The sequence below is a fragment of the Balaenoptera physalus genome (assembly GCF_965194825.1).
Source record: "Balaenoptera physalus genome assembly, chromosome: 11".
NCBI lineage: Eukaryota > Metazoa > Chordata > Mammalia > Artiodactyla > Balaenopteridae > Balaenoptera > Balaenoptera physalus.
In genome coordinates, this window is record NC_138896.1 from 11,282,819 (window position 1) to 11,308,556 (window position 25,738).

At 43.7% G+C, this 25,738-nt stretch overlaps 1 long non-coding RNA gene across 1 annotated transcript in view; it reads right to left on the bottom strand.

The window, feature by feature from the left end:
- Positions 1-25,432, bottom strand: part of LOC309638863 — a 116,135-nt gene extending 90,703 nt beyond the window's left edge. Inside the window, exon 1 of the long non-coding RNA XR_014251365.1 lies at positions 1-25,432. This exon is cut by the window's left edge and continues 21,966 nt beyond it. This is a non-coding gene — a long non-coding RNA (uncharacterized lncRNA).
- Between the last annotated feature and the right edge of the window lie 306 nt (positions 25,433-25,738).

Below are 25,738 nucleotides of genomic sequence, written 5' to 3' on the forward strand. Positions count from 1 at the left end.
AGAGCCCTTTCCTAGCCATAGTTACACATGAGCATGTGCCATTTTGGAACTAAAGTCTTCACGAGGAGAATAGAATTTAGAGTTTGGGCACCGAGATCTCAAGTGAATCTATTAAAACCTTATACAATTTTTTTAGTAAAATAAAACAGTAAAGAAGCACAACAGGGGCTTCCCTGGTGGCGCAGTGGTTGAGAATCTGCCTGCCAATGCAGGGGACACGGGTTCGAGCCCTGGTCTGGGAAGATCCCACATGCCGCGGAGCAACTGGGTCCGTGAGCCACAATTACTGAGCCTGCGCGTCTGGAGCCTGTGCTCCGCAACAAGAGAGGCCGCGATAGTGAGAGGCCCGCGCACCGCGATGAAGAGTGGCCCCCGCTTGCCGCAACTAGAGAAAGCCCTCGCACAGAAACGAAGACCCAACACAGCCATAAATAAATAAATAAATAAATAAACAAATAAATAAATAAAACCACACATTTAAAAAAAAAAAAAAAGCACAACAAATTGATAGGTTATAGTTGGTATTTTCAGTCCTTAAATGAGAATATGGCCCAGGTACAATTTTCAAATTTTCATTTACACTTCCTCACTGACTCCAAACCTTTCAAAATCTTCATGTCACACAGTTGCAATGAAAGGTGCTTTTGTTCTGCATCTTTCTTTCTGTCCAAACACTTTGTCCTTCTGATCTTGAGTCTCGAGGTTGTGGATGTCCACCAGCCAGTTCCTGGCCCTCAGGGCTCACTGTGGTCACAGACAGAGTCATCTGTTTGATCAAAGTGGAGAGATCTTTGGGACGCCTTTAACTAATAAAAGCTCATGATTCCACAGAGGGTTTTCCAAACCCCACCTTGGAACATGCAGTTTACACCTTTCGTTCTGCCCATGATGACCTGGCGCTCGCAACGGTGGAGGATGGCAGACACTTCACCAAGCTCTGCCAGCGAGGACCCCTCAGCCCAGTAGACCTCGGGGTCTCACCCAAAGGCCCTGCTTCACTGCCCCCACCTTCTGTTGACTTCCCCAATGCCAGTGTTATGGGCTAAATTGTGTCCCCTTCAAATTCGTATGTTCAAGTCCTATGCCCAGTACCTCAGAATGTAACTATATTTGGAAACACAGCCTTTAAAGAAGTAAGGTAAAATAAGGTCACTTGGGTGGGCCTTAATCCTATGTGACTGGTGTCCTTATAGTAAGAGATTAGGATACAGACATGCACAGAGGGAAGACCATGTGAGGCTACAGGGAGAAGATGGGCATCTACAAGCCAAGGAGACAGGCCTCAGGAGAAAACAACCTTGATCCCAGACTTCTGGCCTCCAGAGATGTGAGGAAATAAATTTCTGTTGCTTAAGTCCCCAAGTCTGTGATATTTTGTTATGACAGCTTCAGCAGACAAATACAACCAGGTCACAAAATCTTCTCTCCTCCCCCCTACTCTTTATTCACCTGCCTTTGCCCTTCCCTGCCCCCAGCTCCTCCTTCTGATTGATTCTGTCAAGAACAACCAGACATTTGAGGATAATCAAATTAAAATCCTGAGACATGAAAAGGTGTACTGGAAAAATATCTGCACCCGCTAGAATTTCCCATAAAGGGGATTTGCTGCTGGAGCAGGGAATGGCCAACTTAAAAGGCCCTATAGGCATATCCAAAGTACTTTCTCTATGAATTTAGCAGTGGTTTCCAGATAAGTCTGGAATGCGATCCTAGGCATCCTGTGGGATGTCCCCATGGGCCAGGAGACTGTGGAGTCTATCTGAGTGTTAGATTCTCTTGAGGGAAGGGAAAGCCACGAGTAGGAGGTTTTGTACATGGGTATCTGTGGGAAGAGAGAGGAAGCACTGGAGCAGATGGGGTCTGACATCAGACTCATGTGAACGTCTGAAGAAGGAGGGGCTGGGGGCAGGGGGACGTCTCCCTGAGGGACTCTGCTTCAGAGCCCAGGCTGTTGGAGGGCAGAAAGGGACACTATGTCCCCTTGGCGTCACACGGGTTTACGGCGGTGAGGATTCCGGGAGACATTCCCCTGGGCAAGGACTCTGGAAGAACTGTTCACAGGTCCGTAGGAGAGGCTGTGAGGGCCACGCAGGGGTAGTCGGGGAGGCTGGAGGTCTTGGGGGCATCACACAGGCAGTTGTAGTGCACCCGCAAAATCCCAGGTGCTACTGATGGGACCACATCCTCGCACAGGTATGGGCGAAACCAGAGGAAACTAGGCCCTAAGTTTCGGTTCATCCTGAGCATCCAGATGACACTAGTTTATGATGACACTAGTTTATGACATTCCTATGTCACCCTCCCAGTGACATCTTCCAAAGGCTTGCAGTAATAGAAATATGAAGTTATTCATGCCTTGGATTAAGGAGATTGTGTTTTTGACTACTGAAAAAGGCAGAGAAAAATCAGAGAACCACACCCCATTTGGGAAATGGACTTTTCCGTTTTGCTCAGATTGGTTCTAATGAACCTTAACAGGTGTGAGTGAACTTTAAGTGTCCCTCAGGTTTGATTTAAGTGCATCTGACCATGGACAGGCTTCTACATATGGGCCTTAAAATAGAGGTTTTCACTGAGGCCATAATGTTCTCTTCATAGCTTCACTCACGTTGCTGCCTGATCTAGGATCTAACTAAGATCTACGGCTCCAGCTGCCTCTCACGTCCTTCAGTGTCCTTCCTCCCCTGCCTTTCCATGAGTCCTGCTCAGCAGACACAACCCGTAGGCCAACATAACCACCCGTCACCTCTGTGGTAAGAAAATCAGTCTATACTTCATCTCCGCATCTTTGGCCACGGCATCGCGCTGTCCTGAGCCATCCCCAACACTCCATGGACTCTGCCTTGCTCAGACAAAGGTATCAGTGATAAGCTTTATATCATAAAGCCGTGGAATTTTTTTCAGGGCACATTTTACTTTCTCTTCCTGAAATATTTGGCTCTGTTAACTATCCACGCCCTCCCCCCCTCCACAGAACTATTTTTTAAGAAATGAAATTCCCCCTTTCTTTATATTCTTTTTAAAATTTGCCTTCCACAGCACTGCTCTCTCCTTCATTGTCCTTTAGACTGTTGCTTCCAGGCAAACCCTGCCTTATCTTTCCACATTCAATTCAAGTATCATATCCTAATGAATTCCTTCTCCATCCACCCAGATAAAAATGGCCACTTCCTCCTTCCCATCACTCAGCATAGACTTTCTTACAGTTCCCACAATATAATATTGACTGTATCTGTAAGCTTCTTAATGGAAATGACTGGAGAATTCTTGCACAATCTAGATGCTCTCAAATGAACAGAAACTAAAACAAGTGTGGACAAACATGTTAAGGAAAATGTGTTGATATGGCTCCAGCTTGACCTGGTTCCATGTGTGCATGTGGGTGCACACGTGTGTGTATGTGTGTGTGTTATGTGTGTGTGGAGTTTGTTTATTGAGTGGGGGAAAGATATTTTATCATTCAATCAAAATTAATGGATATCGAGGATAATAATTTGAGCATATTAAATCCATGCATTTTCATCTTCAGTAGCCTAGTTCCTCCCTGTGTTGCAGCTCCCAAACCCAGAGCACAGTCTGGCAGGCGCACCAGGTTTCTTCCACAGGATGGAGAAGCTATTTCTGCCTATGACTGCCAGGCTGGGAGGTTTATTGACCCAGGGAAGGAGGCGGATGCGGCAGAAAAGGAGCTCCAGACAGAAGTGGAAGCCCTGTCCGACCCCCTTGTGGAGTGCAGGAAGAGGACGGCAGAGGTCCCAGAGCAAATGATCAGGGACATGTGTCTGGACCCGCCAGCCAGCCAGAGCCTGTGGGGAAGCCTGAACCACAGGGTCTAGCTCCCTGCTCTGTCTTTGGAACTCCGCAAGGGACTGTCCCATGGAATGAGCCTGTGGCAACATGAGCGTGCTGAACGAAAGTGACAAAGATGGTGCGGTGCTGTTAGGGGGAAAGCCTGAGGTAGCACTCCTGAGCCTCCCTCTGTGCTCATGGGTCCTGGAAGGATCCAGAACAAGAAAGGTAGCCAAAGGAGCTCTGCCTGACAATCTGCCGGGAAGGTTGTTGTCGCCACAGCAAGGTGGCCAGTAGTCCCTAGCGCTACAGGGCAGGATTTCCAGGCCAGAGATTGACAAGGAAGGACAAGCTGACCCCAGGGAGGGGTCTGCAGTGCTGGCAGGAACTAAACAGGTTGAACAAATCACGGAGCACCACTGACCCTGCCTGAGCCAGGAGGACAGACCACAAACATCACTTACAGAGTCTTTGTCACCAGAGACCAGATACAACCAGTACCGCCTCCCTACCTGGATCATCAAAGAGACCTGGAGGATGCCAAGGGTACCACACAGACCCCAGACCCTCTCCTTCACCACCAAGGTCACACTAGCTCCTGGTCTTAAACACCAGACACCAGGGAAAGAAGAAGAGAATTAGGAAAAGCCCAGATGATGTATTAGTTGCCTATTATTATAACAAATAACTCCAAAATTTAGAGACTTAAAAAACAATACATTTTTATTATTTCAAGGCTTTAAAAACTATACAATTTTACTATCTCTCACAGTTTCTGTGAGTCAGGAATTGGAGCATGGTTTTAGCTGGATGTTTGGGCTTGGGGTCTCTCATGTGACTGCAGTCAAGATGTTGGCCAGAGTGACTGTTATCTGGGGGCTTGACTGGCTGGAGGACCCACTTGCAAGATGGCTCATTCACTTGTCTGGAAAGTTGGTGCTGGTTGTTGACAGGAAGCCGCAGTTTCTTGGGCTGCTTGGGTATCTTCATGATGTGGCAGCTGGCTGCCCTCCAGAGAGAGCGATCCAAAACAGCAAGGTGGAAGGGGCCGTGTTTTAAGTGGCTTTGTCTCAGAAGTCACACACCAGGACTTCTGCCATATTCCACTGGCCACAGAGAACAACCCTGGTGCAGTGTGGAAGGGGGCTACACCAGGGTGTGAACACCAGGAAGTGAGGGTCCTTGGGGGCCATAAACTCCACAGTAAGGAGTTTATTTTTGAACTGACTAAATAACCACCAGAAAAGTGATTGATTTATCCAGAAGAGACTGCAAAGTTCCCGGATGGGTCTGAAGTTCATACGAAGAGACTACTATACTTTTAAAAAGGAAACTTTCCATTTTTCCTGGTCTACCCATAATGACGGGGCTTGAGAAGCAAAGCTGATATCAGTTATTTGGAAAATCAAAGAAAACAAAAAACAAAAAACTTTATGTTTGCCCAGCACTGAGTTGTGACTAATTAAGTAAATCTCCTGTAGGTTTTTACTCAAGTTCAGTCCCATGTTTGACAAATGAGTGTCTTTTTCTAGTTCGTTGTCTCTTTCAATTCATATCTCCTAGGCTTAGTTCTTGATTATTCATCTTAAAAATGGATAAAGTATTTGATCTTTCCCTTAAGGAATTTATACTATGGATAAGAAGCAAAAAAAAGGAAACATCTTCTTTCGTCAAGACACGTCTCCCAGGCAGCACACTTATGATGGGAGGTGACTCGTGTCAGGGGACAGCCCCTGAAGCAGGGCCCCTTCAAGTCCGTGTTCAGGGCTTCAAGCACCGAGAGGAAACATCAAGTTCCCCGCACTTCCTAACCAGCAGGCAGCCCGGACCCATCACGCTGGGATCCTGCTGCCCCCTGGGCAAGCCGGCCATGAAAGGGGAGAAACAAACCACCTCCAGAGGGGTTCCTCAGCTCACAGCCTTACCCCAGCGGCTTCTGGAGAATGGAAAAACCTGCCAGGACACTGGGGCTGGGGAACGTGTTTTCCCGAAACAGGATTCTCCTAACATACCAGAGCCCAGGTTTCCAGGGTAATTGAAACCTTTGGTATTAACTGGAGCAGGGGATGGGTTGGGGGAGGTGGGGAGGGGGAAACCTTTTCCTGCCATTGCTGAAAAAGCTCACACTGTGGTTTTGAAGAAACAAGTAGTCCAGTGTTTGGCCTTGGACCTGAACGGGGGAGGGGAGCGCTTGCCTGGGGAGGGGAAAGGGGGAAATGCTCTGTTCCTTCCACCTTTGGGGTGGGCAAGGGACAGACGGCTCAGCTTGGTGCATCAGGAAAGGAATTCCTAAATACTTGTTATTTGAAAACGTGTGGCTTTGCACTCAGGCACCCAGAGGCCCTGGCCTCAAGCGCAGGTTGTGAATTCGTCCATCAGCAAATATCATGACTGTCCAAGGCAACTGGCACATCCACTGAGATACTCAATAAATAGTGTTCAGTGACGATGGAAAGAAATTATGCAGTTTTTTTTATATTATCATTGCAACACCACAGGGAGAGCAGAGCAGCCCAGTAGACAGAAGTGAGAACTGAAAGTAAAATTCCTCATTTAGCATCATTTGCCTCCAGTTGTATCTACCTAATAAGCACTGTGTGTCTGGGCTATGGTGAATTTAATCCTCCTGCCCCTCTTACTCTCCTTCTTTCCAAATAACCCCCCATAGGCCTGAGGGCTCACACTGAAAGACATTGAGACTATTGATTCAGAGAAACTTCCAGAAGAATACCCAGGGGGAGAGTGGACGATCCAGGGTACCTCAGCCTAGAGCTGACTTCCCAAGGGGCTGGGGTTGTAGCCTTGGTCTGCAAACACAGTATTTAGGAGCCCTTCCTCCTTGTGTTCACCAACTTGCCAGCAGGAAGCTTTGTGCAGGACTGCTGCCTTAGTTGTCTCATCTGTAAGGTAGGTATAAAACTTGACATATGTTACAGGGCTGTAAAACTTTAGTGAAAAGATATCTGAAGTACCCAGCACAGCACCTAGAGTGAAAACCATACCTTCTCTCCCTAGTCTCATCTGCAATTCTAGGGAAATCTTTGCCTCACAAAGCTATGGGGGTTCAATGAAAAACATATAAAAGCATCAAGTATTATATCTGATATAAGGAAGACTTAATGGGCTGAAATTGAAAAATAATAATATTTGCATAATAATAATTATTATTGTTGGTCTCCACCTTTGTAATTTCAGAGAGGAATTTGAAGATTTTTGCTCTGATTTCTACACTCCGACCTCCCCAACCCCTGCCCTCACTTACATGTCTTTTTTGTAAATTTTTTTGAGTCTTTGAAAGCTTGAGTTATGGACTTCCTTGCCCCAAGGGGAGTCAATAGATGCTCATGCGCTTCAGAGGCTGCACTTAAAGATAACTGGCAGCCAAACTTTTGCTTAGCAAGTCAGGCTCGGCTAGGGGAATTAGTCTTCACGTTGAATAGGCAGGCAGGATTGACCCTAAAGATGAATATTCAGAGTCTGGGAAGAGAATGGAGAGCAGAGGGGGAGGGGCAAAGTCACCAACAGTGGCAGACCAGGGCTGGCCCCAGGCAGCACCTGGAAGGGGACAAGCCTTTACACAGCTCCAGCCGGGTGTCTCCCCAGGAGAACCAGCCTTCATCTTCAAGGCGCGGGGTGCCTCAGTGGGCGTCTCTATGGTATCTGGGCTTTGCCCAGTGAATACAAAGCAGCAACATTGCACAGTAGACCAACGGCAATGCAGACAGTGACCCCCATCAACAAAGACACAGGACTCCCTGTTCCCTGCCTCCCCTTCGGTCCATTTCTACCCCATCTTGGAACCCTGAGACCATAAGAATGATCCAGCAGTCTGAAAACTTCCTTAATAAAGTGAGTCTTTCATAATGGAAGAGCTTTGGTATTTCTGGTGGGCACAGAGGTGTGCGGTGGACAGCGTGATTGCTCGCTCACTGATATCTCATTAGACAGACAACAGTCTCCCCAACTCATCCGCCATTGGTTCTGTTCCCAGGGTGTCTCAGGTAAGCAAGACACACAGCGTGTTCCCTGAGGCCTAATTTCACATCACCTCTGTGATGGTTAATTTTAAATTTTAACTTGACCCGGCCTCTGAGTGCTCAGATATTTGGCCAAGCATTTTTCTGGGTGTTTCTATGAGAATGATTTGGGGATGAGATTAGCTTTTGAACTGCTACACTGGGTAAAGCAGATTGCCCTCCCTGATGTGGGTGGGCCTCATCCAATCAGTTGAAGGCCTGACTAGAACAAAAAGGTGGGCCCTCCCCTGAGTAGGAGAGAATTCTTTCCTGCCTGATTACCTTCGAACATTGGCTTTTTTTCAGCCTTCAGACTCAAATTGAAACATTACCTCTTCCCAGATCTTCAGTCTACCAGCCTTCAGAATGGAACTACACCGTCAGTTCTCCTGGGTCTCAGGCCTTTGCACTCAAGTTGGAACTCCACCATCATCTGCTCTGGGACTGCAGCTTGCCAACTCCTCCTGCAGATCTTGGGACTTGCCTGCCTCCATAATTACATGAGCCATTTTTAAAATAATAAATCTCTCTCCCTATATAGATGTGTATATCTACATACAGATATAGATATAGATAAAGAGAGAGATGTAGATATAGGCGTAGATACATCCTGCTGTTTCTGTTTCTCTGGAGAACGCTGAGTTAACACGTCTCCTTTCACTCACTTCCCAAGTCCAGCTCCCTCTTGGTCAAACGTTCTCCTTCCTTCCACGGACTGCACATATTTCAGTAATGCAACACTGGGAAACCCTTCAGAGAGTAGCCTGAACTTTAGATCAACTGCTTGAAATTACAACTCCAGTTCCAGGCCTGGGGTTTTTGTGCCAAATTCTAAGAAAAAGATAAATGAGAGCAAGAGGGGGGAAGAAAACAGTATGTGATGTGAGGCCTTGATTGATGTGGAACACCTGAAGGCACTGCTGGGTGGGTCATCTTTTGTCCAGAAACTGATAGTCCCTGTTTGTTTCTGCACTTACGAACTGCTTCTATTTATATAGGTTACATTTTCAAGAATCAAAGGGGAGATCCATTGTGAGGAACACAAAAATCCCCTCTGAGCCGGACAGGTCATCAAGTGAGCAAGACAAAGTTTCCATCACTACACATGCAACAAAGTCCTTAGAGCAGAAAAGGGGGCTGATTTCCACAGAAAGCTGCATCTACCTTGGAGCTCTCGGGGTTGGGGAACCATTTAGAGTTTTCTTTGAAGCCTCGGTGGCCCTGTTATTAGGTTTGTCTCGAGCTTGTTGAAAAGTATTTATCAGAGGCCTTCTTGATCCTTCTTCTGTCTGACATGCCATAACTTTTATGACATAGAAATAACCAAAATGAAGAAGCCAAGACAACTCAGAGATTATTTGCCAGTTCTCCCAAGACTGCTGGTCATTTACCCGAAGAGCACGCAGGATAATTTATGGAAGCACGACTCATCTGTAGGAGTGAAATAAGGCCCCGCGCTCTGCGGCAGTCATAATGAACAAAATAAATCCCATCGTTATGCAGATGTTCCATGAGGGTTGTCAGCGTATCGGGGAAAATTTACTCCCTGTCTCTGATGCTTGAGACAAATAATTCCACGAGATGAAAAACAGCACAAGAGGAGAAAGCAGAACCTGGCTCTCTGTCTTCTCTCGGAAGTTTTGCTCTGTGTGTTTCTCATCCTAGTATTTTGACCTGGAAACATTTACAGGACCCTGGAAAACAAGAAAACTCTCCACTTGGGTTTTTTTTTTTTAAATGACAGTTTCTATGTGGCTACAAGAGAAGCTAAAATAAAATACTGGTTGCTTTGTAGAAACCAGAGGTGATTTCCATTCCCTTCAGCCTATATAACTTGCTTCCTCCTTTAAAGAAATCCAGAAAAGATTCTCCCCAGTGTCTACCGGTCGTATGCGCCATCTACACTTTTGCCAGTTACAGCAAACTCTGCCAGAAGTGTTGGATTCCTAACGGTATCCCCAAGGAGCCATCTCCCCTCACCTCTCTGTCTGGTTTTGTTACAACTTAGAAATGGCTGTGGTTCTTTGGATGGTGCCAAGGAGTTACATATTCAAGTCTCCAAGCCACCTACAGTTACTTTTCTTGGCTCTGATCTGTACTGTTCTCAGTCCCGATGGTAATTTCACCATAAACCATGTCTCTCTCCTTTTATTGTATTTTATTTGGAGGGAGGGGCTCCTCACCAGGAATTAGTTTCTCATTAGATGGCTTTGTCAGAAGCACCAGCTTGCTTTGCGAGAGAAACCTTCTACAGATCAGAAGTGGTTATGCTCTGGCTACTCAGCCCCACGGATTTCCCCTGGCAAGTCCATTAGCCAGGTTCCCTGCCATCTGGAATGCACCTGACTTGTCCCCCAAATTGTATGTATTGGCACTTTTTCTAGGCCTCTTTTTTAAAAAAATAACCTCCACAGAAAAGCAGAAGTGAACATTAATTTGTCTGGGAAACATTCCAGAGGAGAATGTAAAGGAGAAGATAGCATGCTTTTCCTTTCCTCGATTTTCAGGAAATCATACCAAAAAGTAAATATCTATCACCAATCGTTCATTGCTTAGAAACATGCAATTTACACCACAACCCTCACTGCCAGATTATCCAACTTACATTGCTAAGAGGGTACATAAAAGAATTCTCTTCTCACATTTCGTAAAAGAATCACACTAGGCAAGGAGTGCGCAGTGGGCCTAGGCTGGTGACCTTTTTCTTAGAAGATGAATAACTCCAACCCAAAGAGCCCTTTAACCTGGGTCTCTCTCACAGTTTTGGCATAAATTTACTATAAAATCATAAAGCAAAACATAAAAAGAGAATGGCAACAGTAAAGTAGCTATGCCGCAAACTCGACAACGATTATATATTCTACCTAGGGCACACTTAACTCTCTAATTGCTAATTGTAATTTAAATGAAAACATGTGTTTTTTGTTAAATTCATCAACTACATTTTTAAGTGCTGCCAAGGAGAGCTGTGATTAAGGCTGACTGCACCTCAGGGTTTTGCCAGCCCGGGGCTCAGGTAGTTACTGGGATGTCATCTGAAGTTGGAGGTTCTCAATGCACATGTTGCTTTCCAAACCAGACAGCTCAGCAGAACGGAGAGGGGAGTGTCTGGGAGACACCGCTCGGGTGGGATTCTTCTGCACGTCGTGTGCTGCTGTCTCCTATGAGTCTAATTGTTAAGACTCTGAGAAATTCATCGGGATCTAGCCCTATTTGGAATCCAGCTTTTTGCCAGCTAAAGATACTCAGTGAAGTTATAAAATTCTGACCAACTGGAGCAACCTCCTGCCAAAGCAGCCGGTTCTCTCTGTAACCCTCCTGCTCCCACGGATGCCATCCCTCCCCCACGGGTACAAGAAAGAGGGTCAGTAAAGTGATGTTTGTGAAGACCCCGCGTGACAGATACCATGTAAGGACAGACTGTCTGGCACCATGTAGTTGCTCAGCAAACATCATTCTCATCTTCTTACCAGATAAGCACAAATTTGATATGAAGAATTAAAAGGAAAAGGAAAAAGCTCATTTGCTCAGCTGTGCTTAGGGAAAAGCCAGTCTTAAATCATCAAAGTCTGGAATAGAGAATAGGTTTTAAGTACACCATTGTTATGTTCAATTAGAGATAGTAATTAGAAATGGTTAATTAAATGACATTTTGTTTATTTTCTATTGAGCTCACAAGAACAATTTGTTAATAGCTTATCAATCTTTGTGGAAAAGCATTTGTAGAGCATTTGGGAGTCTGTATTTGTCCAGGTTCTCCACAGAGACAAAACCAATAGGAGATATATACATAAATATATGTGTACACACATACACACATATATATGTATACATATATAAAACTTCTTTTAAGGAATTGTCTCATGTGACAGGGAGGCTGTTGTCTGGTAAGCTAGAGACCAAGGAAAACCTATGGTGTAAGTTCCAGTCTGAGTCTGAGTCCCGAAGCAGGAGAAGTCTTGTAGGCCAGCTCAAAGAGGGAGAGAATCCTCCCTTCCTCAGCTTTTTTGTTCCATTCAGTCCTGCAATGGGTTGGATGGGGCTCACCCACATGAGGGAGGACAATCTGCTTTACTCAGCCTACTGATTCAAATGTTAATCTCATCCAGAAACACCCTCACAGATGCACAGAATAACATTTGATCAATTATTCGGGCACCCCGTGGCCCCGCTGACTCACAAACTTCACTGTCACAGGGTCTAAGGTTATCTTATGAGGTATGTAAAGCACTGCCTCTATGGCATGTCATGGAACGTGGGTGGATTTGGAGCCAGGCACATCTACACTAAATCCTGGTTCCTCTGCGTATTTGGTCTGGGTTCCTGGAGAGCCATATGACCTCACGAAGACTCAGTCCTATTATGGCCACTGTAGACAATAGTAAGTATCTGCTCATTGTGTTTGTCACGTGTGTGGTTCTAGGTGCAGCCAGCGTGCCCCAGTCCATGGAAGAGCCTAGTGCTGGAGCCCCCAGCCCCCGGCCACGTGGGCTTGGGGAACTAGGGTCTGTTTTCTGCTACTGTGACTATGACAGGCGCGTTGGTAGCAAAGGACTAGTGACCTGGAGGCCTGGTCCGGTCGCCTGGTCCTCCATCAGCCACTCTCACTCACGTATTCACTTGCTCTTGTTCACCTGTTGGGTTGCTCGCCGACCCTGGAGGACTTGGTCAGAACTGCCCAGCAAACTCACAGACTCAGGACACCCCAACTCTTCTCTCCCAGTCTCCTCCTGGGGTCTGGGAGATTCTCCTTTGGATCTGTTTTGATGGAATAGTGTTATGGTTGAATAGTGTCTCTCCAAAACTTGTATGTTGAAATCCTAACTCCCAATACCTCAGAATGTGACTGTTTTTGGAGATAGGGCCTGTTAAAGACGATTAGATTAAAACGAGGCCATCAGGGTGGTGTCCTTATATGAAGAGGAAACTTGGACACATAGACAGGCAGCCGTCTACAAGGCAAGGAGAGAGGGCTCAGGAGAAACCAAGCCTGCCCACACCTTGAATTCCAGCCTTCAGAACTGTGAGAAAATAAGTATGTGTTGTTTAAATCACTCAGTCAGTAGTACTTGGTTATGACAGCCCTAGAAAATTAATACAGGACCCTTAAAAAACACAAAAGATCTTTCCAGAGCAGTAACAGTTGTGGGCTCCCCCCAGGCAGCTTGATTGCCCAGAGGTCCTTGCATCAGGGGAACTGGGCAGCGTGGAAAGGATAATGTCCTTCCTTTCAGTGGGGCAGGATTAATGACATGGGTTCTGGTGACAAAAGCCCTCCTCACAGACAGGCAGAAGTGCCTGCCCAGGAATCCTCATAGATATGTCCTGGTCAACGATTAAAAAATTCTTAAAACAGAATTTGGTCAAGCTGATCAGAAACAGACATAATTCTTATTGATAAACTTTTGGATAAGTAGAATTTCAGATGGTGCATTAGTTTCCTAGCGCTGCCGTAACGAAGTACCATAAACTTGGTGGCTTGAACAACAGAAATGTATTGTCTCACCGTTCTGGAGGCAAGAAGTCTGTGACCAAGGTGTCAGCAGGAAGACTGGAGGAAAGTCTTACAGCATCCAGGTTGACTGCACTGCCCCACTCTTGCAGGAGAAAAGAGGTTTAGTTTCTGGAGAGATTTATCAAAGGAGCCTTGGGCTTGGGGACAGCAGACACAAAGGAAGGTAGGATGAGATGCACAGAAACAGGGAAATCAGAAAATCCTGAAGGCCTCAAATGCTTTCAGAAGCAAGTCACCTACAAAGGATCAGGAATCGAGATCACTAGTGAACTTCTCAACAGCAATGCTGGAAGCTAGAAGACCAGGCAGCAATCAATGCCTTTGAAATTCTGAGAGGAAACTTTTCCAACCGAAAATTCTGTTCCAGTTAAATGATCAAACAAGTGTGAGGGTTAAATAGAGACAATTCAAATGTGCAATGTCTGAAACTTTACCTTTAATGCCTTGACACACATGCTCCACCAAAACAAAAGGATAAACTCAAAAAGGAAGACATGGGGCCCAGACATCCCCAAAAGGATATGGGCAAATGGAATTCTCTAGAAGGTGATGAAGACATAGGATGATAGCCGTGCATCAAGTCTATAGAGGGTAGAAGACTCCAGGGGGGATATTTCCAAGAAAATCAAAGGATCTGTTTTCTTGAGAAAACTGGTAGAAGTATTAGTTATAGGAACATTGAAAATTAAAGAAACCAGACAATTATTTACGCCAGGAAAAACAGAGTTGTAGAAGAGATAAAATATAATCGTAATATGCTATGATTATGTATTTCCATTGTGAACAAAATTGACCATGAACTATAGTCATAATAATGTAAACATCTAATGGTAACGTAAACATCTAATAACTATGTTGGGATGATGTGGGGAGAGAACATATACAGGTGTGTGTAGCTGCGGGTATCTATGAGACTTTCCAGGAAAGATTTCCCGAGTATCATTTATGTAAGAAGTCAATAGATCATATCTAAATTGGAAAAATAAACAAATAATAAGTATGATAGTTAGAAAAGTGGAGGTAAATACCAGAAATAACACTAAAAGAGTTAAAACTGGTTGCCTTGGGGGCTTGGGGTTCAGAGGTGTGGAGGGCAGGGGAAAGGGATACCTTTTTCTTTAAATGACCTGTAGTATTCTTTGACCTTGTAAATTACGTACATATATTACTTTGATAAAAGTTTAAATTATGATAAAATATCTTAAAGAGAAGTTTTGAGTATTCTCTTTTAATTTATGAACTATCTCAGCTCTGCTCGCCAGCTGGCTCTGCTAACCCACGCCCTGAGGTGTTGAGAACTACCTAAGCACACGGAATTGACATTTCTTCCACCTGTGACCAAGGATGAGCCAGAGATGTTATTGATGGATAAAAGGTTTTAATTAAGCTTCCAAGTGAGCGTCATTAAACAGTGAACAAGAACAGTTCACAGCTCTTCCAATGTCCTGTTTCACATCGGCCTGATTGAATAGTAGGGCGTTTATAGCTAAGGATATCTTTGTAGACCAAAAACTGAGAGATTTGGGGGTTGTTTGTTTTTCATCTCAGTTTAGAAATCTAAAAGACTTTAAAGCAAATCCAATTAAATAGTCTAAATTGTCCAGATAAGTGGAAATGATCTACTTTCTCCTTCAACCCGCGTGACCACAGCGATGGGCTGTGGCCAGAGAGGAAGTGAAATCAGAGCAGACACCAGCTGTCTGCCCCGGCAGTGGCAGCCGCCTGCCTCCCTCCCTATTGATCTGCAGGTTTGGGCTGCTGCCTGGCTTTATCAGCTGGTGACATCAGTGCTGCCCTCTCCTCCTGTGAACCCAGAAAGTGTTTCTGAGGGCAATGAACGCCAGTTAGCAAAGACTCCGTACCTCCAGATAAAGAGCATGCTTGCAAGGAAGCACAGGCCTTGCTCCTTTGAAGAAAGATAACTTTTCCACTTAAAGAAAATAAAGGAGAAAATGAAAAGCCTCCCCCTATATGTGATATTTCCCCTACGGAGCATCTCGGTGCTATTTTGACAGCCATGGATTGTATTGCCCCCTCTTAGAGAAGTGTCCAGCTCTAAACAACATGGTATATACACGTTTGTGTGAGCACATTTTATCTGCATTTATACCAAATCTTGAACAGGATGGAAAGCAGAAATCATCACTGGGAGAATTGGGTATTGTCCCTGAAATACACCCAACTTTGGCCTGTCTTTGAGTTTTTTTCAATTGACATATTAAAAATAGAAATGTCAATTTTAAAGATAGATCAAAGGTAATAAGTAAGTATTAGACATTTTAGTCAAATTCTAAGTACTTATGTGACATTGCATCCACTTTAAAATGTGGAGTAATTTTTTCGAAGCTAAAGATGGTCCATTTTTAGCCTTGAAAAATATTTTGGTCAGTGTCCTAGGAAAAAGATCATTTACTAAGTTTCCACATCTCCAAAGTGGGTCAGCTGTGGTTTTTATGTTTGTTTGTTTCTGCTCAGATTCACAAAGTTCTTGGGATCCACAATATTGGGTAATTGAAGATGAGGCAAGAGAAATCAGATCTGAGATCCTGTCCGAATTATCCGACATTCTTCCAGGATTGAAAGAGCATCTATCATCCTGAAACTGCCTCCATCCCTTCAAAACCTGGCTTGAATTTTACCTCCCTGGAAGCCAGTTCTGAATATATATCCTACACCTTTGGAATGAAATCTTCACCATGTCCATTCTTTCCTCTTACATTCTCAGACAAGATTATATTTGTTTGTCCTTAATCGTTCTTTTGTTTATACAAATCTTTGCATTTTTCTCCCAGTATACACGTTATTCACCTATGCTGGAATGCAGTCTCTGAGACCAGCGTGGGTCTCCCCAGAGCATCTAGGACAGGACATTGTCCCCACATGGCCCACACTGTTCCTGTCATCTGCCTCTCTCACTCTGAATGTTTGCACTAATGACCAAAATAAATTGATCTGCTCCAGGGAAACCATGATTTAAAATCACGTGAAAATTTTATGCTTGGAGAAATAAATTATGTAAGGATTTGTTTTCATAATACCTGAAATCTCATGTAAAAAGGGCATGTTTATTCTATAAAATATATTAGATTTTATAAGTCCCAGCGGTTGTTAAATAAGCAAAACTAAAATTAAGATAACAGCTGTGATAAATGGACAATAAAATTCTTAGAAGTTTAAAAGAAACATGATAAATGGAAAGAGTACAAGATTAGGAATCAGAACACTGGCGTTCTTGATTGGAACATCAGTTTCCTTGTCTTAAATAAAGGGAGTGGATATGATATTTATGAACTCTGTAAACATTCCTTGTTTACCTTTTTCTGTAAAAGTTGTTTCTAAGCTTACAAAGGTATCCTAAGACCCTTATAAAAATGACCCCTCCTTATTACTCCTCCCTGCCAGCCCCCTTCTGCATTTCTATACACCACATATATGTTCATGTACACATGTCAAAATGCAGGGATTTTTTTGTACATAAACGACATCAAAATACACATATTGTTCAGAGCATTACTCTCTTCACTTACTAAGTGACATCTTTTCTTTATCAGTACATTCAGATCTGTTTCATCCTACTAATGGGCTACATATATATTCTATATAATCATTATATCATAGTTATTCCTCTATTGAAAGCCACTCAAGTTTCATCTTATTTTTTCGATATTACATGTAGTGCTTCCATGAACATCCTAGTACATATACCTTTGAGTGTGTCGATAAATATATCTGCAGGACAGTTTCTAGAAGAAGAATTTCTGGGTCAAAGAGTTTGTGTACTTTTAATTTTGATGGGGTTTTCCAAATTCACTTCCTAAAGGGTTTTATCCTCTCACTGATGGTCCATGAGAGTGTCCATTTCTTCAGAGCTTTACCAACACTGAGTGTTATCATTCTTTTTATTATTTATTTATTTATTTCTTGGCCTCTCTCACAGGTAAACATGAGATGTTTTAATTTGCATTTTCCTGTGTTTTAATTTGCATTCACCTGATTGTTATTAAGATGACAAACTTTTTCTTAGTATTGATTTTTGTGTCTCTTTGTCTCTTTTGCACATACCTGTATTGATTTTATCAAATGTCTCCTGATCCTGTTGATCATTCTTGTTATGAACAAATTAATAGATGCAGCAGGATCAGAAGTTGGATTGCATTTCTTCTTCAATTATTTAACCACCTTCCCTTCCTCAGTGAGCCTTTCCCCTGAACTGGGGGGCTTTGGTGAAATACGCACGAGAGGGAACTGGTACAAAATCTAGAGGCTTCATCATTTCCAAAGAGAGACGGCTTTGTGCTCCTTTCTGTTCTTCCCTTTCCATGCTGTTGTAGATATTTGAATCTCTGCCTCTCTCTCCAGCCTCAGTATCTAAACTGGATGGTCTCCCTCCCAGATCCTCCAATTTATTTAAATAGTAGCTCCAGGAGCTTTGGTTTGGGAGCAAATTCCTTGAAGCTAGCCAGTCTTTGTGGGCTAGGAGGGAGATGGCTGGGATGGTCCCAGCTATTCTGCAGACAGGCCTTCTTCACTATTCACCTCACGTGTCACCTGCACAGCCCGCTCCTGCTCTAGCTGCAGCTGACTGGCGAGTTCCTGAAGGGCTCTTACCTCTGAAGCAGCCTCTTCTTGCATGTGTTTTGGGCTCCAATTCACTCAGTCCACCTAATCAAATGGCTCTCAGCTCAGGACAGTTTGCCCCCCCCACAACAGGCATTTGGCAACATTTGGAGATACTTGGTTGTCATGAGTTAGCGGCGGTGTCTCTAGTAACTAGTTGGTAGAGGTCAGGGGTGCTGATAAACATCCTACAATGCATAGGACAGTCCCCATAACAAAGAATTATCCAGTCCAAAGTGTCAAGAATGCTGAGTTTGAGGAACCCTCATCTAATCCCATTTACTTTCTATTTGAATGAACCTTTTCCTATTTCCCAATGCTTATAAGGCTTTATTCTTTTAAAACACATTTTTTGTCATTTCAATGAGATTTGGTGATGGAGAACAAGTATATGCATGAGTTCAGTCTGCTATCATGAATGAGAATACAGATTCTATGATTTTGTTGATACGCTTTGGGTCAGATTGATGTGAAAACCTTTCCTAAACACTCAGGTTCAAATTTCGTTCTTTAACTCCTCTTCCTGCTACACTTTTGCACAACTGCCCTCTAAGTAAAATGAATGCGTAGTGCAATCTTAAGGGGTGAAAAATTTGAAATTAAAAAAAAAAGTAATCAAGATCAGTGATTGACTCTTGCAAAGTCTTTTCAGCCATTTATACTACAATGTAATTATAGCAAACTGATGTACAATCCTGAAAGAGCTGTTACCTTGTCACATTGATACATAGGCATTGAGTGATGAATAAGTGAAAAGAGAAAAAAATATGCTAAACAAATAGATAAATAAATAAATAAGATTTTTAAAGTGCCAATATATATGAAAGGGCTGCGTGTCACAGGGGGAAATATCATGCCTATTTTGTCCTCTTGGTGATACTAGGATTTGTAGGCTGTTTGTGTTCCAGGGGTATGTTTCTAAACCTGATATTAAAAAATGAGAGCACGGGACTTCCCTGGAGTGCAGTGGTTAAGAATCGCCTGCCAATGCAGGGGACACAGGTTCGAGCCCTGGTCCAGGAAGATCTCACATGCCACGGAGCAACTAAGCCTGTGTGCCACAACTGCACTCTAGAGCCCGTGAGCCACAACTACTGAGCCCACGTGCCACAACTACTGAGCCCACGTGCCACAACTACTGAAGCCCACATGCCTAGAGCCCGTGCTCTGCAACAAGAGAAGCCACCGCAATGAGAAGCCCACACACCTCGATGAAGAGTAGCCCCTGCTCGCTGCAACTAGAGAAAGCCCGCGCACAGCAACAAAGACCCAATGCAGCCAAAAATAAATTAAAAAAATAAAAATAAATAAATTTATTTAAAAAAAATGAGAGCACATAGATCGCTGGAGTTGAAAGGACCTTAGGGATCATGTGGTCTGTGGTGGATTGTGACATCACGGCCTCCATGACGCACACCCTGTGGAGTTGCCTCCCATGTTGATTCGGGGCTCGGCCATGGCTCTTGCTTTGGTCAGTGGGACATCAGCAAACATAATGCAAGATAAAGTTTGATAAATGCTTATGCACTGGGGCATTCTCCTTTCAGAACACTGCTGCACCATGTTAGAAACCCAGGATATCCTGCTGGAAAGACAACACGAGAGAAAACTGAGGCATCCTGGCTGACAGCCCTGGCTAAACACCAGGTGTGTGATGAGGCCATCCTGGACAGCCCCACCTCAGCCAAGCTGCCAAAAGATTGCGTCCACATGAGTGAACACCAGCGAGACCAGCAGAAGAACCACCCAGCTAATCCCAGCTTGATTGCAGGACGGTGAACAAATAAATGTTGTTGGTATAAGCCATTGACTTTTGAGGTGGTTGGTAACACAGCAGCAGGATAACTGAAACACAGTATAGCTTCTTCCTTTAGAGACGAGGCAACTGAGAAAATCATATTCTACAAACTGGCAAAATTTCCAGGCCAGCTCCTTAAGAGCCCAGAGTATTCCTGAAGGTGGTACAAACGACCCTCTTTCAACTACTCCCAACAACCACAGCACATCTAAAGAATGCATTCTTGGTCTCAGTATCGCAGGACAGGTTTGTACTTTCTACCTTCCTCCCGAACACTCCTACCACCACCACAGGTGGGTTAAGAGGGAGTAGAATGTGTGATAGTAACTTCTAGGCAGTAACAAATTACCTTTCTACCTGAGTTTTTTTTTTTTTTAAGTATTCACAAGTCCTAATCTGCATTAAAGAAGCATCCTTCCAGATGTTCTGAAATGAGGAGCAAGTTAGGTGGCGGGTCCTACAAGGACCCAGATCTTAAAGAGAATAAGAAATTAATTCTTACTGATGTTGGGTATGGGAAGGGTCTATCTTAAATTCCAGTTTTCTAAGCCAGGTACTGCCCATCTCTGAGCACCAAGGGTTTTTCCCAACCTGACATCTCCTGAATCACATGGCACAGAAATACTATTCTTACTCTAAGGATGACTGTGGGCTGGGTCTCATGAGATAACAAGTAGTTTAAAGCATAATTTTAGACCCCAAGGAATTTCCAATCCAAATGGGAAGAAAGATCACCAGTCATAAGAAAATGACATCAATAGAATGTATGTTTGTTTAAAGAGTTATAGTCACACTGGTTGTTAAATTATTGAAGTACTTCCCTATGAATAACTTCTAGTCTCCTGAGAGCTCCTCCCCTTGCTCCAGTATTCCTGGTTCCTCCTCTGGGCTCCAGGTCTCTCCCAGACTCTGGCGATCAGCCACAGAAGCAGTAATGCTCTGTACTGCAGGTTCCTCCAGGACTCTGCCCATCACTGCCCTGTCCACTGTGATGAGTCAGGGACCGTGAAGTACAGGTTGTCAAATGTTTTTACTATCACCCTGGAGGCATAGCAATAAACTTGAGTTTCCTAATGAGCAATGGAGATGCCAGATGTTGAATAGGTTCAAAGGGTGAGGGCAGAAGCACCATGACACTGGGGTGGTGAGGGGAGGTGAATTTTGAGCAATCTGGAGAGATGGGTGGTAGCAAATAATGAGAGAAGGGGCAAGATCCTCGATATGTCCAGTTCATGAAGCAGAATTAGGGCAGTACAAGCACCAGCCAAAGGTTACCCAGTTAAATGGCTGAACTAGGATAAATTATTTTCTAAAATAAGGATATGGAGGTGGATGAACAAGGTGTGTTCAAAGACGAGGATGCTTCCTGCAAGTGAGATTTTTATGAAGAAGGCTAGCAGGTGGTATTCTTGAAAGGAAGAAAAGAGTGATAGGCCAAAAACTGCACACATTCTGGTAGTCCCTGGCTTCCCATGGATGCAGAGCCATGGGAATAGAAGACAATAGATTTTGTAGTTTTTGCAATTCAGTATACCCTGCTGTAGAATCATACTATTAAAATGTTACCAGAAGACTTTCTTTGTATGACCTGTGTTCTTCAATATAACTAACAGCACTACTAAGTATACTGAACACTCATAAAAGTCAAAATAAAAATACTGTATTCTCACACGATCATACCAACAGACAATATTATTTTTCACTCTTTCATTCATCTCTATAATTTCATATGTGTAGCTAACTATACAAGTTATTTCATACATGTAATTACAATGTTCACTATGCTTTCTCTTTATATTATCTCATGTTCTGCTGTAATTTCAGACAAGACTTTAAAAAAATTTTCATTTTAAAGCCATCAAAACTTTCACTTGAAAAGTGATCTCCAATTTGAGAAAGGTGGTTAGGGAATGAAATCCTAATAGATTTCCAACTACATTTTGGTTCTGTACATGTCCGTGAATGATTTAGCAGACCTCTGAGGAACTGTCTGCCCAGCACCTTTTTTTCTTAAAACACTGTCTCCCTCATCCCTGTAGTTGCCATGGGACCTGCTGTGTGAGAGCAATGGGACAGAGCCCATGCCATGGTTGATTGGGCCAGTGGTGGGTGCTAGAATCAAGCAAGGTCAATGAGCCCCTTCCCCAGCAATTTTGAAATTGAGGCTATACAATTTAAAACTTGGGAGCCATTTGTTCCCGTGTTTTCCACTTATAAAAACAGAAGAACTAGATTGTCAAAATCAAGAGGAATAGCGATGTGAAGTAAGAGTCTTGTGGTATCAGAACTCTTCATTCTAGTTGTTTCTAAGACCCAGCCATGTCCCGTTGTTAGGTCAGAGAAGTGGATTCGGATGGTGCTAACGCATTCTCCTTACAGCAATCTAACATGAACTGGTTCCTGCACTTTTGTCTATTTGTTCTCTCCGGACAAGTCATCACAACCTTGTAATTTTTAGAAAAATTTATTGGGGTTGAAGAAAAACAAGTTTGGATGCAATTGACTGGGTAGTTCCATTCCTGGGAATTAATCCTAAGGAAATACTCCAACTCGTGTGCAAAGATAGATAGATAGATAGATAGATAGATAGATAGATAGATAGATAGATACAGAGAGAGACAGAGCCAGAGAAACAGGTCAAAAGAGCATTATTTATGATAGTGAAAAACAATGGACAACCTACATGTTCACTGAAAAGACACTGGTTAAATAAATACGGATAGGATACATCTATATTATACAATCATGAAAAACGATGTTACATGTCTTTACCCGTTGAGATGGAAAGATAGCCACACTATACTGTTAAAAGAAAAAAAGAAAGTCCTGTTTAAGAAAAGGGAAAAAAAGGTGAAGAAAACAAACCAAAAAGAAATATACAACATGTGTACGTACAGAAAAACATCTGGAAAGATATAACCAAAATGTTAGCACTGCTTCCCGTGGGGTGTGATTATGAACATTCTATATTACTTTTTGTGATTTTTCTGAATCTTAGTTTTTTACAATCATCATGCATTATGCTTGCAAGTATATAAAGCCATAAAGCTACAAAAATTGTACAAATTAAAAATTCAACTTGTGGTCTTGGTGCAGTACTTCTGCAGATCACGGTCTGCTGATCTGCTTTCCCAGGAGACCTAGTGACGAGGGAGTGGAGAACACGGTGAGAGCAGTGTCAGGTTTTATCAGCTCGCAGAAGACAAGCAAGATAGCAGGAGGCAAATCAGATAGCGGCAGCAGAGCTTGGGTTAGTTGGAGCTAACCACCCACCCAGCCCACCTACTCCTTATCTCTGCAGCCAAGTGTTTGGCTTCTTTCTGCTTCAGGAAGAACACTCATACCTGCGCTGAGACTTGAACTCAAAGTGAATGTTCTTAGCCCGTAAGCCACCCCCTCTTAGAGGCAACTGTTAGAGTAATGATTTAACTAGAAGAGAACTTGCCAAAGACTCAGTTTGGGCTTATAGCTTCAAGAATAGCAAAGAATCTGAGATTTCACTCTACCTGCAAGCTCACCAAGTAGCCTGCCCTGCAACAGTTTTCTGGATGCTGGCTAAGACACAAGACCCCTGAGTCAAATGAAGAAGAGTTTATTTCTCCAGTATGCAGTATCCAGTGGATCATCATTTTCCTGGCTGGTTCCCTGAGCCCCAGTTCCCACAGGATGCTGTGCAGAGGGCCGGGTGATGTCTACACATGGGGGGGGGGCTGCACTGCAGGAGAGGAACCCCAACTTAGGAAACCCAAATCTTTTCCAGTAGGCTGCAAACAACCTGCTCTCAGCCCTGGAGGCAGACATCATCTTTACTGTACTGGATACATCTGCACTTTGCTTTGGAATAAGACATGACCTCTGTCTTCTGAGGCTGTCTGCTAGGCAAATACCTTTGAGAGGATGGTCTGGAACAAAATCTGTGGCTGCCTCTGTTTACAAGACATGTAGAAATGTCTTGTAACCCTGTGGAGAACTGGCCCCAATGGTAGCCGCTGTTGGCTACTATTGATATTTTACTGTTTTCACATATTCTGTGAAAACAACCTCCATTCACCAATTTTACTCTTATTCAATTTTACTCATAGTCTGGCCAAGGGGCAGAATTCATCAGTGACCATGTGTGTTTATTCCTTTATGAGCTGATAGAGTTATCCAGACCAGCTGAGGGGTTATTGCTGAATGGACCCAAGAGGAGAAAGATGGTTTCCCCCTAAGTCCCCAGTAGGTCAATGTTATGAATATCCTCCCTGAGAAGAAGTGTCTGGTAGCACTTAGTGAAGCTCTCATTCAGAATGTCCAAAGTAGGTGCTTGCTGAACAAGCCATCTAAATACAACCAACCAAACAAAAACACACCACCTTAGGGTCGCTTCGTAAGTGTCCAGGAAATTTCTTGATTTAAATATAAGGATATTTTAGAAATCTTCAAAATAAACATAGGGTGAGTGTTGATTGAGAAGGGTCACTGGGAAACTTTCTGGGGTGACGGAAGTGTTCTGTTCCTTGATAGGGGTGTGGGTTACCTGTCTGTGTCATTTGTCAAAACTCATGTCATTCTACTCAAGACCTGTACCATTCACTAGCTGTACATTATGCATCAATTAAAAAAAACACAGGCAGCTCTCATGCTCACAATTCTCATGTACTCAGGGCCCATGAACTTACCATGGGATATCAAATTTCTTGTTTTACATGCTTATTTTTTTCCTCCATGTTTTACAAACTTAACATCTCCTTCTTCGTCATGTCACGTGTATTAATGCCTCTGCTGGACTGAATGCATTGGCAGGTAGCGGTAGAGAAACTCAACTTAGTTACATAAATTCCTTGTTTAAAAAAACCCAGCTCAGCACAGTTCCTGGCATCCAGCAAGTGCTCACTGGGTGTTTCCTGAAATGAGTGACTTGAAATTAGTTAAGAGTAAAATTGGTGAATGGAGGTTGAATACAAGATGACAAAACCATGGGTCCAGAGTGTTTTGGATTTATTAGTATACTTTCTTTACCTACTGCATTTTAAAGCCATTGTGTAGATAACCACAAAACACTGGAGGTAAATAAATAGAAGCCCTGTGTCTCATTTTCCATCAGGTAAAATGTTGGTCCTGAATGGCAGTGAGGGTCCCTCCTCCTTACCTTGATTATGTCCTTTGTTCTTATTATAGAGGAAGGAGGAGGCAAGATTAGTGAAGAACAGAGCAATGGACACTGAAGGTCAGGGTCACAGATTACAGACAAAGAAGCATTTGTGAACCCCATTCTTGGGGTAATGGAGTAAGCAGCTAGCACACTTTTCCTCTTTTCTTCTTATTCTAAACTCCCAGTCATAACAGGCAGTCTGTCCTGGACATGTCTCTAATGAGAGGGATGGGGCAGTGCGGGACAGGGGGGAGATTGTGTCACCAGAAACACATGTCATTCAAGTGTCCTAGGATTCCAGAGCTTCTAGGTTCAAAATACAGCATGTGGGACTTCCCTGGTGGTCCAGTGGTAAAGAATCCGCCTTCCAATGCAGGGGACGCAGGTTCAATCCCTGGTCAGGGAACTAAGATCCCACATGCCGCGGGGCAACTAAGCGCGTGCGTCACAACTACTGAGCTCATGCGACTCAACAAGAGAGCCCGAGTGCCACAAACTACAGAGCCCACGTGCCCTAGAACCCACGTGCCAAAACTAGAGAGAGGAAACCCGCACACCAGAACTAGAGAGAGAAAACCCGCACGCCACAACTAGAGAGAAGCCTGCATGCCGCAACTAGAGAGAAGCCCGCGTGCTGCAATGAAGAACCCGCCCCGCAAGGAAAGATCCTGCATGCCACAACTAAGACCCGATGTATCCAAAAGAAGAGAAAGAAAATAAATAAATATTAAATAAAAAATACAGCGTGTTAGGTTTTGCTAACCCCAAAACTGACAGCTTAGACAGGAATGCCAGACTTGACAGGGCTTTTATCCAATATGCCTTCTGGCTCACTGCATACCCCTGGGGGGTCCCTTACAAACATGCCT